Genomic DNA, 25084 nt, shown 5'->3' on the forward strand with positions numbered 1-25084 from the left:
GAGTAATTCAGCTGGAAATTGTGAGGAGGTGATAAATGACTCGTAGAGTTCTCCAACTGGTTTTCTATGCATATGCTCCAGTTGATAAAACACAACTTATGTAACTAGGACAAGACAATTGAGCAGTGAAGACAGCACAGGAAATGCCATTTCTGCTGTTAGCCAAAATGCTCATGTGGCATTTACATTCTCAGAGACTCATCGGGAAAGTTTGTTCCTTTTTTCTTCCATGAGAACAGAAGCACAAGTGTTTACAAGAACCAAGAACACCTCCTTTCTTCTCCACCCACATGGACTTGGCAGCATGTCCCAGTATTTTGTGATGTCAGCGTTGAAAAACCTGCATCACATTGCTTCGGGGCCTCTGAGAAAATAAAAACAATTAAACTACACACTGATTTAAGACCTGCCTTTTTCTCCTCTCTGTGCCCTGCATTCAAAGAGAGACTTGTTGGTTCCCCTAATAAGTCTGGCCCCAATTCAGCTGCTGATTGGAGTTGGCTCGTGGGATTAATATTTACAATACGAACTGATGAACATTTATGAATCAGGAGGTCTGTATGGTTACCTGGGCAGTGTGTGGTGCTACCAACACTGCAGATGGAAAGAGTGCTAGGGCTTTAAGAGCCTATGTCAAGAGTAACCTTCTTGAGCTCAAAACCATGAAGGAAATAACAAAATCACCCAGAGGTCCTTACAGGACAGGGGAACTGCGAAGTGCCGTTTCCTCCAGAAGAAGGCACTCTAGTTAGGGAGGCTGGCCAGAGGAGGTGGCTGCCATGTCCACCAGCGTTCGCTGGCACACTGTCAGCCTAACCAAAGAGCCAAACACAGGTACTACCTACCTGGGAAGTAACACAGAAGCCCAGGACCAGGGAGCAGGATGCAGACAAAATGCTCAGTTCAAGCACGCCTTTCCTCCCTGGATCCCCTGACATCAGCGTGGTTCTCCCTGCACATTTAGGAGCATCCCTCAGCTAAGTGCACCATAATGCCACTCAAATCTGCAAGGGCAGACTGAAACACGCCTTTTTGTTAATATGCCTACAATTCTTAAATTTATACCATCAGATTCTCTCCTAACATAGGCTTTTCTGAGCAAAGGATGAATTTTGCCCTAAAGGCTTGAAAGGTCTAAGGACAGTGCCACAGCAGGGTGCGCGCTGTTCGAAGGGCAGCAAAGGGAATAAACACGCTGGTAAGCACATAATCATGCTTTAGGTGTTAATCCTGCAACGTAGCCTACAAGCACAGACTCCTCTTTATCCCTAATGAAGAGGCTGAGACCTCAAACGAATGCATTGATGCCACAGATACCTGGTTTTTGCTAGAGGACTAGGGCCTCAATCACAACTGGAAAAAACACTCAAAAGCAGATTTTGGCCCTGATTGGAAAATGCCAAAATTAAACTCCAATACAATAACTAAAAATCAACTAATAACCAAGAAGTAATTCAGGCACAGATTTCACTTACACCTAAAAAGTAAATCCTGTTTGGTGGCGTTTAAGCAGGTGACCTTCCATTGACACATCAAGATTTATAAAGCCTGCTAGCTATTTTACTGGAAAATAAATCTATCACACTCTTAACAAGATTTCCAGAGATTACAGTCTGGGCTCAACTGTAGTACTATCTTGTCCACATAATACCATATAAAGAAAGAGTAAATAGAAATGTCAGTTATCTTTGAAATAATGCAGTTAGATTCTGACCCAGAATAAACCGCTCTCTCTCTGACGGCTACTTCAGTGGAGTACAGAAAAGAAACATGAATGCTCACCTCTGTGCATGCATATGCACACTTATGTTTTAACATGAATTTGCCTGCTTGTGTTCATGGCCCAAACAGGTCGGAAACCTCCCTCCTCCTCCCCAAAAGTCACTGACGCATGGAATAACTGGCAAGTGACACTGAAGGACCTGCACTTTCCCCTTTAAAGAAAGATGTTGTTGTGGAGTTGACGGGCCACTGCTTTTGTTACACACTGCCCTCGGTCCCCAATGAATCCCTTCATAAATCCCCACAAAACAGCAATAAAGCCACAATCTTTAGCAAAGTCTGTATGTGGTTCACTTGTAAGGCACTCTAGAAAGTTATGGCAAATTTACTATTTCCAACAGGTGTAATGAATAAAAACCAAGAAAAAAAGATCTGCACATCACTAACAATCTCATGCAAGTCATTACTGTCCTTCCCACAGGCTTTGTAGAGACTAAATGAAAGCTATAGTCTTGTTATAAAATGGGTGCTGCACTAACAACTGAAAATAATACATTTCTTCTGAGGATCCCAGGTAAAGAATGAGAGAACAGCTCCGTAGGAGTCAAAGATTGTATTAGTGATGATTGTGGGTTCTCCCACAACACAATCTGCCTTCTGAAAAATTTTCAATGGAAGATAATTAATAATACATGCTTCTTTTCACCAAATTAAACAGGATCTAGATCGCATATCATTACTTTTCTACTCTTTATTCCTGCTCTCCTATTGAATTCACACCAAAATTCCAGGCCCGACCTTCACCCACGGTGAAGTCTTCCATGACAGCTACCTTTCCTAAGGACAATAAAACTGTCAATCAAGAAGCTGAGACTCCCAACTGAAGCGGTCATCAGCCTCTGGACAGCCAGCTTACAACTGCATACCTTCTCCCACTGCAATGGGAAACAGATCACCAAACCTTCCCCCTCACAGAGCAACAATCAAAACCTATTTCTTCCCTTTAAGGTCCTCACAGTTACAATTTGTACATCCAAAAACGCTACCGAGACACTGTGGGAAGAGGAATAAGGGCCATATTTATCAATATACATTCTAGAAGTTATCCAGGTGTCAGGATGGCAAGTAGGGCAAAACAGGAAATGAGTAAGATGATTTAATAGCTCTTTTCTTGTCAGGTAATTATAAAAATGGTTACAAGATGAATGTTGATATTTCAATGTGCATGCACAGTTTATTCTGTCATTCTTCATATTTTAGAGACTTCCACTGAGCAGAGATTATATGTACATTACCGCGTTTGACAGACAATCCAAAGCTGTTCTTTACAACAATTTATTTCCTTTAGTACAGTACAACACTATTCTTATTGCAGAAGTCATTACTGTCATAGGAAAAGCTTCCTATTTACAGTCCTTCTGTATGTGGAGGAGCTATTGCTCTAGCATGTGAACGCAGCATGCAGAAGGACTTACAGTCATTCATGTGCATCGGTACAAAACTGAATTAAGTAGCACTGATTGCAGGTAAAACATATTTCCCTTGGAAACTGTCCAGGTGACAACTCTCATCTATTGACAGTAATGGTCCTATTGTTCACACTATTTCTATTTAACACGATCCAAGTATTAGATTCCAGAAGTATTTATATAACAAGTTCCATTCAGCTCAGTGGAGTTGTATAGGTGCATACATACATTTTCACATGCATAAATATTTTTAAGAGTAAAGATGTACAATAGAAAGTTTACCAAAAATTAATAAACGGCACCTACGCTGATCAGTACGGAAAACAGTTGGGGAACTTCACAGGGACAGAACTCAGTTCTGTGAGAAAATCTGATATCCTCAGCACTTTGGAAAAAATAAATATTCTTCCTGAAGAATTCTTGGTAACTAACAGATGGCACTGTGAAACAGAGATAATGCTCTAGTAAATGACAGGAGTTGGTTTAAAACTTTCACAGAAATGCAGCAACTCTCTACAGAACTCTGTCAGATTCAGGATTAGGCTCTTGTGGAAAGTCATCTCTATTCCAGTCTCTTCCCCAAATATTAATTAAAAAAAATAAAAAAAAAAAGCCCTAAGTCATTGCTCAAGATTCACAAATACAGGGTTTAAAGTAGACCATTATATGACTCCAGGAGACCGCAGAAAGTATCAAAGCTATTTGCTTAGAATAAGTGACAGCGTTAGCCCAGCCAGGCATTTTCCAGTATCTCAAATGACATTTTATAAAGATGTACTTTTCCACCTGACAAACAGCATGGTTTCACCAGTTGTCACCATAAAAATCTAAATGGCAAAACCAAAACTGAACTACAGCTTTTTTAGTATGGAAAAAGGAAAACAAACATCTGCTCTGTTTTCTGCCTCACTCGTTTGGGTCTTTTAATGTGTTAAGCTAGACAACGTGAAAAAAAATACTATTTTAAAGCACTGTTCTAACATTATTCATGTCTCTGAACCACCAAAATTAAACATGTACAGGACCACAATTAAATCAAACACAACACCACTTCACAACATTGTTAAAAAGCCAGGCTGAAAGGGGTCTTTTTCTGGTTTGAAACTGAAGGCTGGCCTTAGCAATAAAATTCAAGACCATTTAAGATCTCTTCAGGTCATGAATGTCTGTATCAAACTTACCCCAATAAGGCAAAGTAATATTATAAACAATAATTAATACTATTAAGTGGGCATAAGTGTGGAGTCTTGAAACTATTCTGTCATTAACATCCCCTACATAATTACAAAAGTCTTCCTGGAAAAAAAAATAATAATAAAGAAAAAAGAAAAAGGAGCTGAACAGCTATCAGGCAAATATGCCTAATCTGTCAGACGCACACACATGCAGCTCTAAGCACCTTTACATAGACATACAACATTCTCAACAGCTGATTTGGTATGAGAGCAGGTGCCAAAACCCTAACACAGAAAAACAACAAACACTACAGCTGCTCAGCTTTTAGACTGGGAACAAGTCCCAGCCTGCTTCTCCAGGCCCATTCCAACTAAAACTTAGCTCTGATTCTCCCTACCGCTTCGTATGTGCTCAGGCCTCCAGCAGGTTCCACACGGCGTTACAATGAACTCAAACTCCCTGACAAAAATGAGATCCTTCTGACTGGTTTTCTGCTTTCAATGTTTCTGCAAAAGATGCTTCTTTCCAGGCCTAACCCAAAGTCCAGCAGAGCTAAACCCAAGATTCCCACCGAGGGCAAGCCACCTCGCAGCCTGATTCACAGAGGTCTTCAGCACTTTAGCAGGCCCCCCCCAAGACGAGGCACTCCAGCAGCTCTCCATCCCAACTCTGCAAAATGCCATACAAAATTACGAGAGGATCCACACCAGCACCTTCTGCCCGTTTTAGTACCAATGTGTTACTGGAGCAGTAATTCTGTACATTCAGAAGTACAAGTCTTCATGAGGTTTATGCACCACAGCAGCAGGACTGGTGGGGAAAAAGAACTCATGCTCCATTTTGTTGCAACTTTCCCAAGCTGGAGAGCACCAACACAGTGTGCGATTGCTAGTAATTGTCCCCTCCCTCATTCACTGCCCAAACATTTCTTCACTGAAAAAAACTGCACACCCCCAAAAACTGAAGCTGCCTGCACCAGACGTCATCTAAAGGAAGTACCCTAATTATGCCTATTTAAGGATTTACATTTTAATTTCAGCTTTAAGACAGCTGGGCTCCTCTCAGGGGAAAACCAACAGCAGCACAATAAATCCTTCAGGCACGTTCCCCCTGCTTTTCTTTCCAAGTTGCTGCTGTGGCGTTCTGCACTGGTTGAAGACACCGTCAATGCACAACAAAAGGATATTCTAGCCTCTCTGGGTAACAAACTGTTAATGTAAGGACTGCCTAACCTGGGGCAGTAGCTTTCAAGAACTAAGAAGATTTCTTTTTCCTCTCCCGAGGGTAAAATAAGAAATACCATATAGCCTTTCAGATTCAAAGAGATTAGAAAATGAAAAGACTTACTGAACAACTTGATCCACCCTTTCAAGACAGAATTGTTCCATATTCATGTGGCTGCCCCGTATCATGTGGTAGGGTGTCATTGGCTTCTCTTTAATAAAACACAAACACTTGCATTGCATAACGCAAGTTAGCTTGTCTTGAAAAAGGATCTCAGCTGCAGAACCAACCCCACAAGTAGTAGCCTTAAAAACTGAAATGATATCTAAAACAAGTTTTTTGAGGTGGATTCCTCAGAACTCACTGCATTAAATTCACACTAGGCTTTGACATCAATGCTAACAAGTAATTAAATAGATATTTCAATAAGTGTTTTCAAGTTGTGCTTATCAACATTTTAACGTGAAAGTGACAAGAGATATACTGTCAGCAAAGAGGCTGCTCAAAGAATATACAGGATAAAAGCCAGCAATGCTTTTATTATTCCATCAACATCACAAGAACGGAAGTAATAAACAACCTATTCAGGCTTCCTGTGGATGCTCCAAAGCGTTTGTAAGGAAGGCAATCAGCGTTTACACAGTCCCCGGACGAGCAAAGTTTCTTCTTTGCTTGTTATTCCCATAAGGTACCTAAAAACCTTTCAAAGCAGGGCAGTGAGAGGGTTAGCAGTGCAAGACGGTACCAGTTGGCCCCAGATTCAGCAAGAGCGGGGAGACAAGAGCCGCTGATTCACAGAAACAACTCCCTCAAGAAGAGGCATCTCCCATTTTCCAGTGCAGCAGTGAGACAGACAAGACCCACCCACCCATCTCAGTACTGCCGTGCCTCTTCCACCTGCCGGAGCAGGCAGGTGAGCACAGGGGATGCAGGAGGCAGAGCAGCCTCCTCATGCTCACTTCTGCGCACCCATGCGGGGCCAGCCTGGATTCCTGTCCCACCACATGCCACCAACCGCTGCTGACTGGTCACCGGCACAGGAAGGGTTTATGTGCTAGCACAGTTCTTCCCAAATCTCTATTTCCCAACTGAAAGTCTCAAAGCATACTTGAAAATTTAAAAACCTTTGAGTCTGCCCTTTCTGGAATGCAGGCACACTGAAGGGGAAATATAAAACAAAATTAAACACAGGTAAAACATTAGTGCAAGATACTGAGTCGGGCTTATATAAATCACAGTGCAAACAACGCAGTCCTAGCCTCCTAACTGTCTGAGCAACCCTTATCTGTTGCACACATAAATATTCAGAGAAAAGTACATAACGCCAGCTGCCATCAGGAAGCAGAATAATACTGGTTCCACATTACTGCCATTGCTCAGAGCTCTGCTGCCTCCAGCCCACCTGCCACCACCCTGGGATGCTTTGTGCCTCTGACTGAAGTGCATGGGTTCTTTTGTTGGTCGCCTAGAAAATACTACCCATAGTATTTGAGCCCTAACATTTCAAGTAGCTCTAATTCAGCTTTCAGCTTAGCTCAGTTCTTTGTCCTCTAAAAATAACTTACATTTAATTGCAACTGGCTAAAATTTTCTAATTCTTTGTGACCCCAAACCTCTAAATCGATTACCCGGAGACGGCCACAGTAATCCTTAATGAAGGTATGGGTATGATGCAGCATGCAAGGGGCCATCTGGTTGCCAGGTGTTTCCTGGCTTAGTTTTTCCTCACAACACACATCCCTCCTCCTCCTCTAATTCCAAGGAAGGCAATTTCTACCTCAGGACAGTCCTTCATTAAAGACACAGGCAAGGGCTTTGTGGCAAGCAAGTCAGCTGCAGAACAGTGACATTCAGAGCCTGCAGCAGAAAGCCTAGAAGGACTGTTTATTACCATAGATCTCCCTGTGACTACCAGGAAAAGACTGTGCCAAGTGTATTTATGACTGCTAATAGGAAGGGAGCCAAGTGCAACATTTTCACTGTAACCCTGCCTCTTTTGTCCTTCGCTCATAAAAAAAAAAAAAAAAAGAAAAGAGTGCAGGTTTTTTTAGAACAGGACCATTTATACAAGAAGCAGGTGATTCAAAAAGTATACTAGGCAAGATTTACAACTGCTGTAATTTGTCTTTTAGGGAGCAACAAAACCTGTTCAGGGAGGTTAGATCCTGTGATCTTTCTTTTCAAAATGGAGCATTAACTTCCCTAAAATCCCCATCTTTCAGACAGGTGGAGGCCTTCCAGCTCTCAGATACACATTCCTGCCCCTCTGGAGCATTTGAGAGACCCGGACTGGTAGAAAGTAAGTAATTTTTGCACAGCAGTAGCGTTGCCCTGGCTCAGCTTCCTAAGCTGGCTTCCCACGGGGTCAGGCAAGGACCAGGCACCGTGGGAGCAAACAGGCACAGGACCCCCACAGCACCAACTGAGATAAGCCTTGACTGCCAAGAGGCAGCATCCCAGACTGCCAACTGGAAGGCTTCTCCTGGTTCCCACTATCACGCTAAGATTTAGCTTGCATAAAGCGTCATACATTTCAGGCTAAATCCAGCAAACATTTACTTGGACACTTGCAGTAGCCTGTTCTCGGGAATGGTTTCAGACTGGTTATATACAAGTACCAGGGTCAGTGGACATGCACAGCAAAATTGCCTCAATATTTCTCAAACAGGGTAGGGAAAACTGACTTTTGCTACCGCAAAGAGAAAACGCCTTGTGACTCCTTCCAGTGTACGGAAAGGGACTCCGTGGTGGGGAGCTCTGGAGAGTCAGGCCTGATGCCCCTGCTGTCCTCAGGAATCAGTCAGATGAGAAACAGCAACTGCCACTGCTCAGCAGACACACAGGGCAGAAACGTCCGCTCTGCCCTGGCAGCCAGGAACCTGCTTTCCCAGGCTGGGGCATCCCAGTAGAGCTACAGCCTGCTGGCCACCCCAGGGCTCACTGCCTATGGGGATGCCAGGCCCTAAGCAAATTATTGGTGGATACAGAGAGGATGATTTTGCAGATACGAGGCTGAAATTTGCCCATAAAATCCCCAAAGGAATTATTTCCAAGCCAAGAAGAGCTTCTCCGGTTCTACTGTGGATCAGGACCTAAGCAAACAGGACAAGCTAAAACCAAAACCAGCAGCACACCTGTGATGGACACACCAGAGGCTCTCACGACTGGCCCAGAGCCCCACAGGCTGGCACGCACTCTCTACCCTGTGGTTGTCTCGCCCATGATCCAAGACTCCCATAAGCCCCTCAGAAGAGGAGCAACTCCTCATTTCAGAACAAGGTCCAGCAGGAGAATATCGCAGGTTCTTTTTCCATAGTTTCATCTATATAGCAGGTTTCTTATTTATGCAGAGCTCTGCTCAGAGCTATGTTTCGATGCAAAATGAGTGACGAACCTGGAAAGCAACAAATGGAAAGAAAAAGAAACACTTAAATGCAGGCAGAGCAACAGTGGAAGGGGAAATTGTACAGTACCAGTTGTAAAGGATTTTCAAGTTCAGCTGCAAAGTCCAGCATCGTGGAAAGGGAAACATTAACAACTAACCAGAGACATAGCACCTTTATTCTTGAGGCACGCTTGCTCATTTGACTGTTTGCATATTTTAATATCTTTTAAAAGGAAAGTTTCTGCCAGAAATTATTTTCACAAGGCTCAAAACATTCTTCAAAGAGCTACTCATCTGCTTAGTGACACAGGCATGGGGCAGGGCTTGTTTACTAATCTAGGAGGATTACACATCAACCTGGATCATGCCTTGCCTGCAGGTAAGGGCAGCAGAGCAAACAATAAATACACCAGGCTTTCCAACTGCAAAAGCATGAGGGGAACAGAATCCAAAAGAAAGTTATGCTTATATCATGTTTGGATGGGGAAAAGAGGTGAACATAGGGAGACAGCTGCTTTTTTAGCTCTGTTTTTCAACAGTGTCTGGAAATCCTGGACAGGCAAAATCTGTTCCTACTATTGTGTCAGCTCTGAAACCTACCAGCTACAGCTGAAACATGTCTTCACAACTAGTTTTTCAAATAAAAACATAACACATGCCTCTGACCTCTCTTTTTGTCTTTTTAATGCGTGCAGAGATCACTCCCCCACTGGAAGAAAACTCGTTTTCCACTTACCTTCCTTCTCCTTTAAGCAAGTGAGAGAAAGCCACCAAAACATTGCCAGAGAAAACAGAAAAACACACTACATCTCCAATACTCATTCTCTTGCCCATCCCGGGACACAGACAGGTCACTTAACTCCACTGCGTACTGGAATAAGCAATGTCACTGGGGCTGATCTTGCAATAATTTAAAGTGCAGAAGAAAATTCCACCCTCTTCAGAAAAAATTTACTACTTCTATCAGTCTATAAAACTAATTAGAAACAAAAATAACTCAGATCCTTCAAGTGACTGAAACCTCAGAACTGAAATTCACCTGAGAACAGCAGGGCAGTAAGGGCAAAACAAATCAACTGGTGCTGACCATAGAGGTATTTCAGAGGAATGACCCATAATGCCAACTCTACAATACCATGTCTCCAAGGAAACAGTTCTTTCTGATCCTAGTAGTAAACATAGCTTCATGTCCTGAAGTATGGAAAACATTGGGTTTGCCCAGTATTTTTTTCCCCAAGTACTTATTTCCTCCTCCTGCTTGTAATAGGCTATAAACAAAATTCAGTCCTAAAACGCTTAATTCAAAGTGTAAACAAGTTAGTTGCTCTAAGTACAGCTTTCACCATCACCATATTGCTCTGTCCCCATCACTGTAAGAAAACAGAAAACTCATGACCCCACCCAAAAAAGGATTATCTACCTTAAAACAACCAGTAGCATTTTTATCTGCTGGTTCAGGAAGGTACACACCTTGCACCAATTAAACTCTGCCACTGTCAGCATCTTAAAACAATAAATAATTACAATCAAGGGGTACTCTCTCCTAAAAAGCAGTGTACTTACTCAGTTGTGCTGCAAGACAATAAGCAGAATCAAGTTCACGCAGAGACTGCAAATCACAGAATAAGGCTTTGTTTCAGCAGGTATTACTTGACTTATTATCAATGTCTCAAAGCCTAAGCTTGTGGTAAGGGCTTCAAAGACAACTTAGTCCAGATGAAGCAAAGAACAGGAAACCTCCACAATGACAGATGCTTGGTGCACATCAGCCAACGCTGGCAGCACCTGCACAAGTCAGCACTCACCCAAAAGTCAGGCTCTAAGTGGACTCAGGGGCTGCAGGGATGGCTGATGGGAAAGGCTTGATTGACTCTGTGCCTGTTGGTAATTACAGGTAATAATGCCGGTCAGTGCTGGCATCCTGATACCAGCTTTACCATCCAAACAAACATACAACCATTCAGGCATCTGAAGAATCAGTATCATAAATGCAGTAGAAAGACAAAGCATGTTCCTTACTTCCCAGTGCCTGTAATTATCAGTTAAAACTTTGTAACATGTAATTAATTCCACTTATTGCAAACAGTGATGCTGCAAGTGTACACTGGACCAAAACAAGTGAAGGCAAAAAAAAAAAAAAAAAGCCTAACTGAATTCAGGTTTTTTTGCCTGTAGAAACAATTTTGTACTAGAGGTCATTCTAAGTGAATGCAATTTGAGTACTTTTTTTTTTTTAAATACATATCACAAAAAAATTTCTCAACTATTCATATTGAAAGGCACATTTAAGAGTATTTTTAATCTTGCACTCAAAATACTGACAGTGTTTTCAGCAACATTAAGTAGCATGCCATTTAAAATGATCTAACCTAAAGGATTGTAAGTATTATCTGTAAATCACTGCTGCTAATTTTGGCAAACTATATGGAATATAAAATTATAGATATTAATTTCTCATATTACAAAAGCCCTTTTATTCAAAGTCTTAGACATAAATTTATTATATGCTGTAGCAGATAGCACTGGGTCCTATGAAATGCTTACAGTCAATATTTTGCTAAGTCTTACTCAGAAGCACAACCAGCTCTCTATACCCCAAAAAGCTTAACTTTGCAGAAAACAACATGGAATGAAAGCTCTTATTTACCACACTATCCCTTGCTCTTTGGAATGAATCAAGTTATTAACTGTTTCTCCCCCTTCCCCCCACCAAAAGAGGTTTGTTTTTCTTACTTTTTTTTTTTTTTTAATTACTCTCTCACATATGTTTGCCAACTTTTGCTTTACTACTCCAGGCAATATACATATTTTATCTCCCTAAACAAAAAGAAATATACAATTTCCTTCCTCCTGATTTATGGGTTTCTTCATCATTTTCCTGGGGAAAATTTTCTTTATGGGACACCAAATCAATCATGTTGGAAAAGACAAGGACGGGGACAAAAAATTAACTTGCCACTTTCCTTCCAGACACACTTAGCACCAACCTTAAGTGACAGGTCTGCTCTGGACTCCTGGCAACCCAGACACTACCTGCCAGGTGTATTCTGAGCGCGCTGACAGCCTGTGAAGAGCTTCCTTAGGGCCAAGCTTTGCCCTGACTGAATCAGTGCAAATCAAGAACAACTCTGATTGATACAAGTCTGGAGGAGCGGACTCTCTTAATTCAGAAATCTCCCTCCTGTTCTCATGGCTATCTGCCTGCGCCACATACTCTCTAACACAGGGGCGGGGGAGCGCTGAAGGAGGACAGGGTAATTCTGCCAGTCAGGAGGCAGCTTAGGGCTGGCACACCCGGCTACATCCCTGATTCCCTCCCACCCCAAGCTACAGGTCAGCAAGCAGGATGGGACGTGAATGGCCGAACACCCACACCACCCCTTGCGGAGCAAGCTTCAGTCTCCTTTTCCTTTGCAAATCATTCAGCTCCACCCCTGCATCTCTCTTTTGAGCCCCTGGATTTTTTTCTTCAGCCTTCTTGAACATTTTCTAATTGCTGAGGGAAATAAAAAACTAGTATTGATTTCATCATGACTCCAGGGAAGCTGGCAAATGCCTAATGCCATGAGCACAGTGCTGCTACAAAGAGGAGCGTCAGCCTGCCTGCCCACCGTGCCCTGCGACAGCCACCCAACAGCGGCTTCAGACACCCGGAAAGCACGTCAGGCACCATCAGACGGGGATCTGCCAGCGACAGGCAGCCGGCACTGGAACGTACAGCTGCTCTCCATCACGCCACAGTCACAGGAGCTCAAACAAAGGTAGCAGCTCTGTTTGCTGAATGATACCACATGGCCAGAACAGGAACGGGTGCCCAAGCATACCTTACCAGATCACGAGGAGGCAGATGCAAGAACAGGACAGGGGCTTTAAAAGGCCATGGGGTTTCTTTGTCCCACAGTCGGCCAGAGGACAGTGAAACCACGTTACCGTTAGCAAGCCCTGGATGTGGTGGCTGGCAGTCATTACATTGCAGTGCACAGCCTCGGGTCCAGAGTCCAGACACATTCCCCATGAGGGGATCAGATCTTTCTGCTCAGACCTGGGGGTCACAGAAGAGCTGCTGGGAGAAAACAGAGTAACTTGGCACAAAAAGAGCTGGTTAGCTAGAACAAGCTAACCAGCTTTCCAGCTAACCAGAATTCACATCCAGACCTCCTTAAAGTGAAAGGACTTTGAACACGCACTTTCAGCCCGTTTGACAGCAAACACAGAAAAGAAGCTTTCCTCACAGTCCCCCTCAGCCTCTGAGCTTTCCCAGAGGTTAAGGGGGTCTTTGCACATAAGGTCTGTCACCTTGCAATTGCCTGCACTGGCCTTAACAAGTCATACACATACCTTCTACAGAAAATGAGGGGAACAAGAAAGTGAGAGAGACCTAGCTCTACCTCACACCCAGCCGGGGTTCCTCCGGGCACAGCCTGGACAACACCATGGTTGAGCTATGTAGGGAAGGAGGACCATCAATGCAGATCGTCGCTCACAGCCAGCAGATCTGAGTTTCTGGCCTGGCAGCAAAGCACCCGGGTCACTTTTGAAGGTCCACTGCACTTTCTACTGAGTCAGCTCTGGCTCAAATTTGGACCAAGGCTGGAGTTTTCAAAAATGTAATCGTAACTCGGTTCTGAACCTTTATAATACTCCTACCCTATGTTCTTATTTTGAGATATTTTCTAACTTTGCTCATTCAAGATCAGAACCTAAGAAAAAGTAGCAAGTTTTGCACGGCAAAGCAGCTCTTCTAACAGATAATGTATGTTCCTCAAAATAGAACTGACAGCTCCTAGTTTTAAACCAGAAACCAGCCCCTATCATCCTCTCCAGAAAATAAAGTGAAAACATAGGGTTAATTGAATCAATAGGTCTTATAATTAAATGCTGCCAAGTTATCTGACATGACTGGACTGCTGGTTTTGTTTTGGGTTGTTTTTTTTTTTTTAATGTTGTTTATCCAGAAGTTGCGTACATTTTAAATACAGCTAATTTTGCGAACGGCTGTTGAAACTTAGTTTAAATCTCCCTCGGGGGACAAAGTGACAAGTTTCACAAACAGAAAAGTAAGTTTTCATAGACTTAACTCACTGGAAGCTACTGCAATCTAACTGCATTACGGCTAGTAGAAGTACTAACAGAAAACTCTTCCCGCTTCTTGCCAGGGGCTTGACCAACACGAGACTATAAATATTCCTCAGATCCCCGCACCCGTGAGTGCCAGCTGTAAATGAAGGAGCCGAATTTGCCAGAGGGACTGAATTCTACCTACAGATCCATAACTTAAGAATTCATAGGTATAAACTGATTATTTCCCTGAAGGGGAAATGTACCCCAGATTTTCAATAATGAGAAAACAAAGCTGAAAGGGGCATTGTCTTTTTCCAGATGGAGTGAGTCAGGTGCAGATTCAATGAATTCAACACAGTTATATTGATTTTCTCCACCTAACACTCTTGCTTGTAATAGGGCCATTGCCTCCTTTGTGCTATATGAACATACAGATATACATGTATATTTTATCTGGAAGATGGACACCATGTGCTAAAATAAACAAATACTTATTACACCACAGAAAGTTAGAAAAACAACACGTTTAAAAAATGCTAGAAGAGAAACAGTATATTGTAACATTGGTCAAGACTATCAACCAGCACTAAGCTGTCTCACAGATTACTGAAAACAAAGAGATAATATAAATCTTTATATTACTGAAGTTGCCCAAGCCTCGCCTTTTCACCATAATTCCTTTCAAACTGGCATCCTAACAAAGATGCAGGATACTGAGCACAAACACAGACACTCTGAAACTGTTGTCTTGTTATCACTTTGAATGATTGTGACGGGCTCCCCCCCACCTCCAAGACAAAAGAACAAAGATCAGTTTCATCTGCAAGACTGCTGTAGGGAAAAACAGCAGTGAGTGTAAAACCATAAGGAGCAACAGCATTAGCTCATCTTTTCTCCTTAATACAGCAGCAAACAATTAGTGTTAAAGTAAAATGGGTCAATCAAGACCTCAAATCTTCTTAAGAGCTAGCATAGTCAACCCATGTGGCCACAGAATCCAAATTAACCCCATGGATACATCAGTTCTTTTCCTCCAATACCTAGAATTACAAATGTCACATTGAATTTCCTTCTAAAACACCCTCCTATAGTTTTGTAGCATAGCCTGCGAATACACCTACCCATGAAATAAAAGCTTTTTCATCTACTGAGGCAGACAGCTTAAGAAACCACCTCTGTTTCCAGCACCAATCCTCTAAATCACCTCCACCCTACAGAAATCAGTCTCATGCTGGTTTTTATTAGCTGAGATGTGCTACAGAACTACTGCTAATCAGCACACCTCTACATGAAGCAAAAGAACAGAAGAAAAAGCACCAGCCCTAAACATGCCAAGACCCACCCATGCTCTCCCTTAGTGTGTGTCTAGGGAGGGATAAGCAATGTAGTGATTTCACGGAACATTGTTCATTTCCATGCTGTCTCTGGAGGTACTCAGCACCGCCAAAGATCATGAAGGGTTTTCCACCACTGAGCCCACAAACCCTGAATCATTCCCTCTTCAGTTAAAAACATGTTTAACTTTTAAGCACGCTTACGGCTCACTTTCAAGGGCAATTAAGCATGTGTTTAAACAACTGAATAAATCCAGATGGACCAAAACAAGCATCTTTTGAGTCTTCGGAACAATTCTACATACCAGCACATGCTTAATTTTATTTCCTCATCAAGTACACACATGGACTTTAAGGTAGCACACAAACAAAATATCCAGATTGTCAGATAATTCAGTTCAGAAGGGACCTTGGGAAGTCACCTAGGCTAGGACCCCAGGACATTACACCTTTCCAAATTTCTGGCTGTTACTCATTCATGTGCACGTTAACTGCAACATTCCCTGATCCTTTTCTAGGCGAGGCTTCAATTCACCCACAAATGTCCTGCAGGCAGGAGCCAAGGGGTGGTTTTTTCTTTTGGTGTGAGTCAGAGATTATACCAGATCAGTTCTCAGCACAAGCATTGCCTGTGCAGTGCCTTTGGACTGACCCGGCGTTTACAGAGGAGCACTACTATGGGAGCGTTTCTCCCAGCCCCTTCTGAAGCTAACTGTCATTTGTACCATCATGGCAGACCAGATTTCAGATCTCATAGATGCTGCAGCTGCATCACAAGTTCTGTCAGTACCTTGTGACTTTGTAGAGCTTGTAGTAAGAGAGAGGTAACTTTCTGAAAGCCATCCTCATAAAGTCCTCACAACCTAAATTCTTTTTGAATTCTCCCCCTTCTCACCCCATTAAGAAAACAAGCCTGTCTACAACACATGTGTATGACATACCACATGTGGGGGTGATAGCTGAAGTAGTCCAGCAGAGTCTGCAATGGGCCTTACCCACTCGCTTCCGTGTTGAGATATTTCTAGCGATTTCCACGGCTCAGAGAACTGTTAACTGAGCACGGGAGCAGAGCTAGAGGGGCCACAGCCTGCTCTACTGTCAGTACACATAACAGATGTTTCCTTCCATGAATCCAGGTATATCGTTTAGCAAGCAGTAACTCACACAGAAAGCAGCATGCCACAGGCTGAAAGGAAAGGTATGCTTCTGGAAAAACATCTAGCAACATGGGAATTCTTAACTCAGACTGCAGCAATTCATTTAGGGACTACAGTGATCAGATCACTCATGCCTAGGCACAGCACCTCAGGGGCCATTAAATGACGACTTTTTCTTTATTGTCAAAACGTATTTAAAGACCACAGCTAAGTACTGACATAACATACCATAACAATTACATCAGATCTCTAAATCAAGGGTGCGAATGCCGCTTTATGTAACAAACTGCATTATAAGCACAATGAACTGCCCTCCGTGCTCCAAGTGTGCTAAAATTCTCCACAGAACAACAGCAACTTTTTATTCTCAGGATGACAGCTCTTTGGCTTCTCTCAAACACCCACAGGCAATGCACAATATGGGTGCAACAAATTGTAAAGCTCCATTAACCAAATCCTGTCCCTTGGGTAAAAGAGAAGAAGAGATAGAACTTATGCCACTGCATCTCACTGCTGAAATCACCCCTCTTCCCAGAGCCTGCATGTTTCATGTCGACACTGAACAGTCTCACCAAGCCACTGGGGTTGTTTTAAGTGTGTTGGTTTAGCTCACCTGTAAATGCCTGAGCTCCAGGAGAGCGGTACCAGATTAAGATTGGGGTCCTGCCCACTGCTGAGTGCATCGTGAGTGTTTTTCAACTAGGTGAAATGAAATACGCAGTGAGGAATTCAGCAGTTTCTAGACCTAGGTGCTACAAGGGTGAGTTTGGGCTTAGTATTACATATCACACTTTCAGAACAGAAATACACTCCTATCCACAAAACTTAACTGGACTGTCTCTGTGCTGACACGAGTTTTTATAGCACACGCAGGGAAGGTGCCCATTCTCTCACTGTTGGTGAATCACTTCTTAGTGATCTATGAAGTAATGGCAGGGGCAGCTTCGCTAGGTAATGCTCTCTCAGCACATTATCTCTGTCTTCCCAGCAAGGGCTGCGATGCTGCGATCACGTCATCCAGTTGGGAAGGAAGCGAGAGAAGCTATAGAAAATAAATACGACCTGCAGCTGAGCCTCTTCTTGGGTGCACTGGCTATGAGCTATGTAGTCTAGACATCCCTGCAAGTCTAAACCAGCACAGGTGAAACAAAACAGGTTCTTTCACAGGCAGAAAACAAAGGTTTGTGAAGGAAACGGGAAAAAACAGAACGGAAAGATACGTGCTTCAATCTTGCAAGCAAGAACCCTTCTGAAAACAAAAGGGACAGGTTTTCTGAACTGCAAGCAGCACAAATGCTGGACAGCAAATGATTTTTTTTTTTGAGAAAGGATGGAGAAATATTTATTCGCACAACCACAAAGACATGACAAATTATGGAAAGGGATGCTAGAGACCTAGAATAAGAAAGACTTAGAAAATACATATGTATACATACCATTCTACTGCATGATTTTATGTTAATAACCACTTAGATGTGAAAGCCAGCTATTTTATATCAGGAAGAAGCCTACATGAAAATCCACCAACAAATCAGAGAGCATCTTTATTCAGAGGAAAACTGAAAGTTCAAGCTTAGCATGTCAGTATCTTATATACAGAAAGCAACTCTTCGGGCACGCGGCACACACCCTTCTTTTCCCAAAGGTGTTTCATAAAGCACATCTTATTCAAACGGCAGGTCGTGGTTAGCGTCTCAAACATGTACGCAACAAATTGAGGCAAAGAGTCTTTATTCGGTAGATCCCATCCGGCGCAACACCACGGCACCGCAGAGCCGCATATGCTCCACGGCTTGTACCTGCGGCAGTTCAAGCGAGGCACATTTTGCATAATTTTCTCTTACATAAAAAGGCTTTGTTCTCCACCGCCTCGCTGCGGCCACCGGCCTCCCCGCGCACAGTTGCTCCCTTCCCGCGGCTGATCCATTCATTACAGGCAATGATTATTTTCTTTTTCCCCCCCTCCCCGATGCAAATTAAAAGCACTTACAACCATCTCACCCCCTCGTCTGACACAACGTTCTTTGTTCAGCCTCACAGATCCCTTTAGAGGAGCTTAGGGGTGGGGGCAGGAGAGGACAGAAGGTTTCATCCTTTAGAGGGTTTTACAGCCCGGAGATGCTCCAAGCCCTGGAAGGCAGACGGCAAAAGTCGGCTGCCCCCGTGAAGATAAAACAGGTTCTCACCGGGGAGCCGCCCCCGCCCTTCACCCCCGGCGGCTCCGCTCACCGACGGGCTGCAGACTCCGGCCCGGGGCCGCCCCCTGTCAGAGCCCGCGCGGGCCGGCCCGGCCCCGCGCCCCCAGCGGCCCCCAACGGCCCTCAACGGCCGGCGCGCGGACACCCCTCCGAGGGGCGCCGAACCCCCCCCCACCCCCAGCGGCCACTTCGTCCTCCCTTCCTCCTCCTCTTCTTCTTCCGACGGGCACCCCCCGCCCCGGCTGCGGAGCCGCTGCCTCTCGCCCGCCCGGCAACGTCCGCCCGCAGCGGGGCGGCGGCGGGGGGAGGCTCGGCGGGAGTCCTTACCTGAGCGCCGCGGCGGCTGCCGGCACCGGGACGCACCGCCGCGCCGAGGGGCAGAGAGAGGGCGCGCCGCCGCCGTGCCCGCCTCAGCTCAGCCCGCCCCGCCGCGCTCGGGGCTGTCGCCGGGACGCGGCCGCCTGCGCGCCGCGAGCCCCCGGCCCCGCCCCCCAGCCCCGCCCCGGCCCCGGCGCCGCTCCCGCAGGGCCCCCGCGGCGGCGGCGTCCGGCCCCTCGCCGCCGCCCCGCCCCGCGCCCTGCCCGCCGCCCGCAGCGGCCACTGCATTGCGGAGGGGCCCCGCGCCGGCCCGGCACCCGTGCGGGGCGTCCCTGCTCCCGGGACCCGCCTCTGGCGGGCCGCGGCGGTGGGTGTCGGCGCGGCGACGGTCGCGCACCGGCGCTGAGCTGCTCCGTGGCGGCCGGCCCCGGCACCCAGCCCGCCGCCGCGCCGAGTCGGTCGTCCCCGCCGTCGTAGAAAAGCATCCCGAACCTCCCTCACCTGCTTGCGTTTGGGTCTTCCAACGATGCCAGTCTCAGCCCAATCTAATTTCTCCTTTTCTTGTGGAAAAAGAGAACGAGCAATGGTGAGATAAGTTAAAAAAACCCGCTTTTACAGCACCTCAGAAACTGCGCTGCTGCTAACTTTGAAATTGTGCTCGTGTAGGGCCGAGCTCTCCAGCCATTTCCCGGAACCCGGCAATAAAAGATATCCTATTGCTTGTCACTTACCAGCTTCTCAAACTGAACTTTCCTCCTCAGCCCCTCAGGACATCAATTACTGTTTCCGTGTTCCTTTGGCAAAAGTAAAGCAGGCAAGGGCAAAGTCATCCCTCACGCGACACCGCTGATGCGCTGGAGCTGCAGCCGCGGCTCATCTCGCCCTTTCTCATCAGAGTCACTTCGTCTCAGTGCTCTTTGCTGGAGCTGAAAGACTAAAATGTGATTCTTACCTTTTCCATTTCCTCAACAAATTAGTCTAATGGGTTTGTTAAAAATGAATGTGCAAAAGCCGCTCTGTCAGAATCTGAACCAGCAATTCTGAGTGTCATGTATGTATTAGTCTAATAAATGTTTTTGAATCAGGTGCTATGTTTTGATCCAGTAAAGATAAACGTTGCTATTCCTCTTTATATTTGGGTGCCCAGAATACACACTAACTGCAGCGCAAAAGTTTTAAATGCTAATTTCAGTTTTGTTTCATTTTGCTGCACCACTCTGAACGAGTACTTCGTCTATAATTTTTACAAAGCCTCACTAATTTTAGGTACCTAGCTTGATTTCAAGCATGATTTTCAGGAGTACTGAGCACTCTTTTCCTCTGTGCAGGTGATCTACAACGTTTCATATCTGTAATTTGGGCTACACGAATCTTAGGCTGGGTGGTCAAAACACAGGTTCAGTAAAGCCTAGGCCCCGCCGTTGCTTCAGCTGCCATACGGAGATGGCCATCCCTCAACAATTTGTTGGATTATATTCCAGTCCTATGTTAATGTCAATAACATGACTTGGGGATGCATACTTATTTTGTTACGCATCTTTAGGTATTTGTAAAACTGGAAATTTTCGTTTCCCTTCAAGGTCCGAGTCTGTGAGTCGAGGCTACAGACATCTTCCCTTCCAGTCCCTTTCCCAAGCCCTCCTCAAGCAGTTTGGGACACCTTCCCACCACTGCTGCTTCCCTCTTCCAGCATTTCATCTGTAAAGCACTGGCATGCAAAGGGAGCAGGGTTTTGCCAAGAGGACAACGCTGTCATGTTCCCCTCTGGTTACTCACTGTCGGTGATGTATGTCCCTCCGGAGGAGAAGCTTCCAGAGGACACTGATCTGCTACAGGCAGTCTTTCTTCCAGACTGCCAGGAGCAAAGATACCCATTCAGCGCACAAGGAATGTGCGCCAGTGCCCCCAGCACCCCAGGGATCAGCAGTGCCTTTTCCCTGCTGTCTTCTTTCCTGCCTCCCCTTGGAGGCCCACGCAGCCATGGGAAGACCTCGATGGAGCTCTCCCCCCAAGCACAGGGACTTTGCCCTTCCTTTGACCACCTGGATAAGAGGAATGCAGCTTACATAAAGCCTAATCAGAAGGAGCTCTGAGCGAGAATGAGCGGTTGACTTGATCAAGGAGAAACAGTTACACTTCATCCAAATGGAAATTAGATTTATTTAAAGCTTGTAATATTAAAAAGAAGAAAAAAAAAAGGAAAGGACAGCTTATACTTTTGTTGGAAACAAATACCGCAATGGGTGTCATGGCAGAGATGTCTTAATGGAAAGACACCACGTACAATAGATAGGCTGTGTGTGCACTGTCCGTAAACATTCCTAGAGATCAGAGGGGCGATATAACTAAGCGCAGAAGCACTCAGAATATTCCGCGTGCCGTGTAGGAATCACTGCCTCTAGCTCAGCTGCAGTACGGTAGCAGCCTGTCTCTTTTCAGCAGCAGCCTGCAGAGAGAGAGGGAAGGTGAATTTTGGAAGTTAGTCATTCAGTTGCAGCTCTCCTTTAAACAATCATCAAAGCTGATGAAAAATAAACACAGAGAAAAACAGCATGGCATTCGCCATTTTCCTCGAGATAATTATCTAGTGAAATTACATTATACTTTACATTAAATATTCAGCAACAGTGTTGACACTAGACATTTTAAGACAGGAAAAATTCGTATAATTTATGTTGGAGTTATTAAAATGCAGGCACATATTTTCATCAGAAATATTCATGCAGAGATCAAAAAGCATCATCTCACTAAGAGATAGTGGGGAGATTATTTTATTTTTTTTTACAAAGGAAAAATAGATTTTTACATAACCTCCGAAACTATAAGCTTTATAGTAAAGCTTTGACACGCTGAATTATGGATCTCTATATGGAGGTCTGGTAAATCAAATACAGAGGATTTTTACCTGCCTGCTAAAAGAAAAAGGAATGGCATTGTCTATAGCCCTTTTTAGAACAGATTCATTTGAAACTGTGGGTGGGAATTGCCATTTGAAAAGGGACTTGTGTCAAGACGTATTCTTCTTTTACTGCATAGCTACAATAACAAACCACTGCTGCTCCTCTGACAGTTTATCGAGGTGCAATTGTTGGCAACTTCAGTATTTGGCTTCACTTCAGAATGAAGAAGGAAACATTTAATTTCTCAAAAAAAGCCTCTGTGCCAATGTCACAGCATTAGCCGAGCCAATGGAGTGGTCGAGGCAAAGCCAGCTCTTGCCTATCCGTGATGAGAAGAGCAGCAAGCACCAACAAGGATGACAAAACACCGGCAAGTATGGCTACGGCCCCTTTACGTGCTTTCCCCAGGGGCATATTTGCAGTCTCTGGGCATGTTCAACAATCGGTTGTGCAGTTTTTTGCCACCTTTCCTCTTGGAAACACCTAGGCTAAGGTGACCAGGAAAGGCAGCGCTGCTGCCTTGGCGTTGCCGAGATGTTTCTGTCGGTTGAGAATTTCTAGGGTCCCTCTAGTGCCCAATGGAGGCAACGAGGAAGAAAGGAGAGCTGAAAAGCTCCTTCAAATGATTATCAACCACTAAGCAAAGTTAAAGCTTCCACTGAAAATAGCACATACTTATCCCTGGCTTTGCATAACAAACTATGTTCCATTTGTTTCTGTTTTGGACAAGAAATTCAACTGTATCTCATCAGCTCACATAGTAACACTCCCATGTAAAATCTTTCCTTTTTCTGCCTGTCTCACATTTGATAACATTTACCTTTTAAAGATTGTTTGGAGATGTTACCTGTCTGTAAATGTATGCCTCAGGTTGCTACAGGAAAGCTTTAAGCAAAGGTGAGATCTAGCTACAGTGGAAGGACTTGTACCAGGGCAATGCTGCCTTTGTAGTTATCTTTGGTCTTTTTGTACAAGGGACCATAGATACCCACATGAATTATGATAGAAGAATTAGCGTCGGGGAGCTACACTTTAATTTACTAAATGCTTTTGATGTCAAAAGTCAGTCTCTTCATGAGAAGTAGAATAATTTGAAAGCGAAGAGAGGGTACAAAATACTGGTGCCACCTGCTCTTGGGAACGCCAAGAGACAAGAATTGCTGAAGAGAATGCACTCCAGTGGATGTCTCCATTTCTCACTGCTGTGATTGAAAGCAAAGGGTCCCCAGATAACATGCCAACGTGACAAATGGATGGTAGAGGTCCCTCACAGAATATGTGGCAATGAGCAGAGCTTCCTCCTTCCCCTGTCATTTACCTAACCCAGCTGCTTTTTCCTCGCAGATCTTGAGGCTTTGTGACATCTTGGTTATGGGGCTGGTTCCTTTGCTGAAGAGGAAAAAGCTGGATGTCAGACTTGTCATGTTAGAGACATCTCACAGCAGGTTTTGCAAATATATTTGAAAGGAAGCGAGGGGAGTACTGATCCCTGCAGGATTCAGCTGTAGAACGTTCTTAACCAAAACCAATTTTCACTGCTTTAACCCATTTTCCAGGGTACAGAGGAACAGTTCAGCTATTAAGTTTCCATCTCCACAAGAAGAAAAAAAACCCCCAAACTCTCTAGGAAAATAAGATTTGTTGCTTTTAACATTTTCTAGCTATAACAGGGAATTATGATTGACAGGAAGTAATAAATGCAAGTTTGAGCTCAGGTTGGTTGTTTTGCCATCTCTACCTTCTCACTAGTACAAGCACTGCCTTTTTTTATCTGTCCTGAAAGCTGTGGGGATAAGACTACTGCACCGTTCAGTCTTACTAGGTCTTATAATGAAATAAAAAAAAAAAAATTACAATCCACTGCCTACCTACGAGATCAAACAGAAGGTGAACAGAACACACATTAAGGGTTAATTAGTGAAATCACTTTACATGTTGCATCTGTAGCAAAACTGTATGAAAAAGTTGCTTTTCAAAATAAATATGACATACAAGTTACTAAATAGTCAAACTGGTCAGAACATGAGGGATATGCTATTTTTGAGATTTAATTTCCTGTTCTAGGGGAAAGTCTGAATTTTTCCAACAGTAGCTACAGAGGATTAAAGACCTTAGAAGGAATCTATTAGTACGCTTGCATGCTTGTACATGGAAGCTCTTCAGTTCTCTGATGTGCTGATAGCTTGTTTTATTAATGTGGAATTTTGATAAGGCTTTTTAATATGCTTCTCTTGTTATGTTCAAACATGTAAATGTTACTGCATTTTCCAAGCCTAAAGCTTAAATTATCAGCTGAAAACAGATTAGCCTAATCAAGTTAACACCACAATATGGGGCAACATAGTTCATCTTGGGTTTGGTCTTTGTATTTCTTTTCGCCTTTCTGTGAATAAACGACTTCTTAGGAGAGGGGAGGCACTGCAGACAGAATGAGGGGCTATTTTCTCACCAAAACCATGGCTTGAAGTTAAGCATCAAGGTACTTGGGCTCTTTCCCATGACCAAGCTTCAAACTCAGCCTCACACTCAGCTTTTGTGCAAACAACAAGCGCAGTGGTCCAGTCTGGGTTTGAGAATGGCCTCAGCCTGATCGATGAGCACGCCCATCACGTCTTGGTGTGGCACAAATACTTCCCCAGCCTGAAGGTGGTGGTCCTGAATGCCTGAACACCACCTGTTGGTTCTGCTACGTTATAAAACTGCTTCTCCTCCAGGGTCATCATCAGCACGTGACTAAAGGTCTGCTTTGCGCAGAAAGATGAGGGCTGAGGTTCTGAGGGGTAGCACGTACATGCCAACTGTGAATTCATGCTAGCTCATGCCCATGTACTTCCCCACAGTTATCTAGCTGCACAAATCAGTAGTCCACGTGCAGTTACCCAATCTGAATTATGGATGTTTTAGCATGTAGGCACCTGGTTTAATGAACCGACACATTTGCTGCAACCAGCTTTAGAAATGCAGCCCGAGAGCCTGAATGTTATCTCCTGAAAACAGAGCTGAAGAACCTGCGGGATCGGTGAAGACTAGCAGCTGTAAACACAATAGCATAGTCTCTGCCATGCCAGCAGGTGGATGGAGTTATGCAGAAACATTCCCCCAAAATGTTTGATTGGATCTTATTAAATCTATTGTCACTA

General features: G+C 44.3%; 1 protein-coding gene across 18 annotated transcripts in view; it reads right to left on the minus strand.

Annotated features, from left to right (window-relative positions):
* MAP2 (microtubule associated protein 2) overlaps positions 1 to 19225 on the minus strand; it is a 226399-nt gene extending 207174 nt beyond the window's left edge. For 17 of the 18 annotated variants that reach the window (XM_074594939.1, XM_074594926.1, XM_074594917.1 and 14 more), the window contains exon 1: positions 19054 to 19212. The gene's annotated coding sequence lies outside the window, so the exon portion shown is untranslated. Of the gene's footprint in view, positions 1 to 19053 lie in introns of all 18 variants that reach the window. The other variant, XM_074594921.1, reaches the window with a different exon arrangement.
* Between the last annotated feature and the right edge of the window lie 5859 nt (positions 19226 to 25084).

Source organism: Larus michahellis, chromosome 7 (genome assembly GCF_964199755.1).
Source record: "Larus michahellis chromosome 7, bLarMic1.1, whole genome shotgun sequence".
In the NCBI taxonomy this organism is placed as follows: domain Eukaryota; kingdom Metazoa; phylum Chordata; class Aves; order Charadriiformes; family Laridae; genus Larus; species Larus michahellis.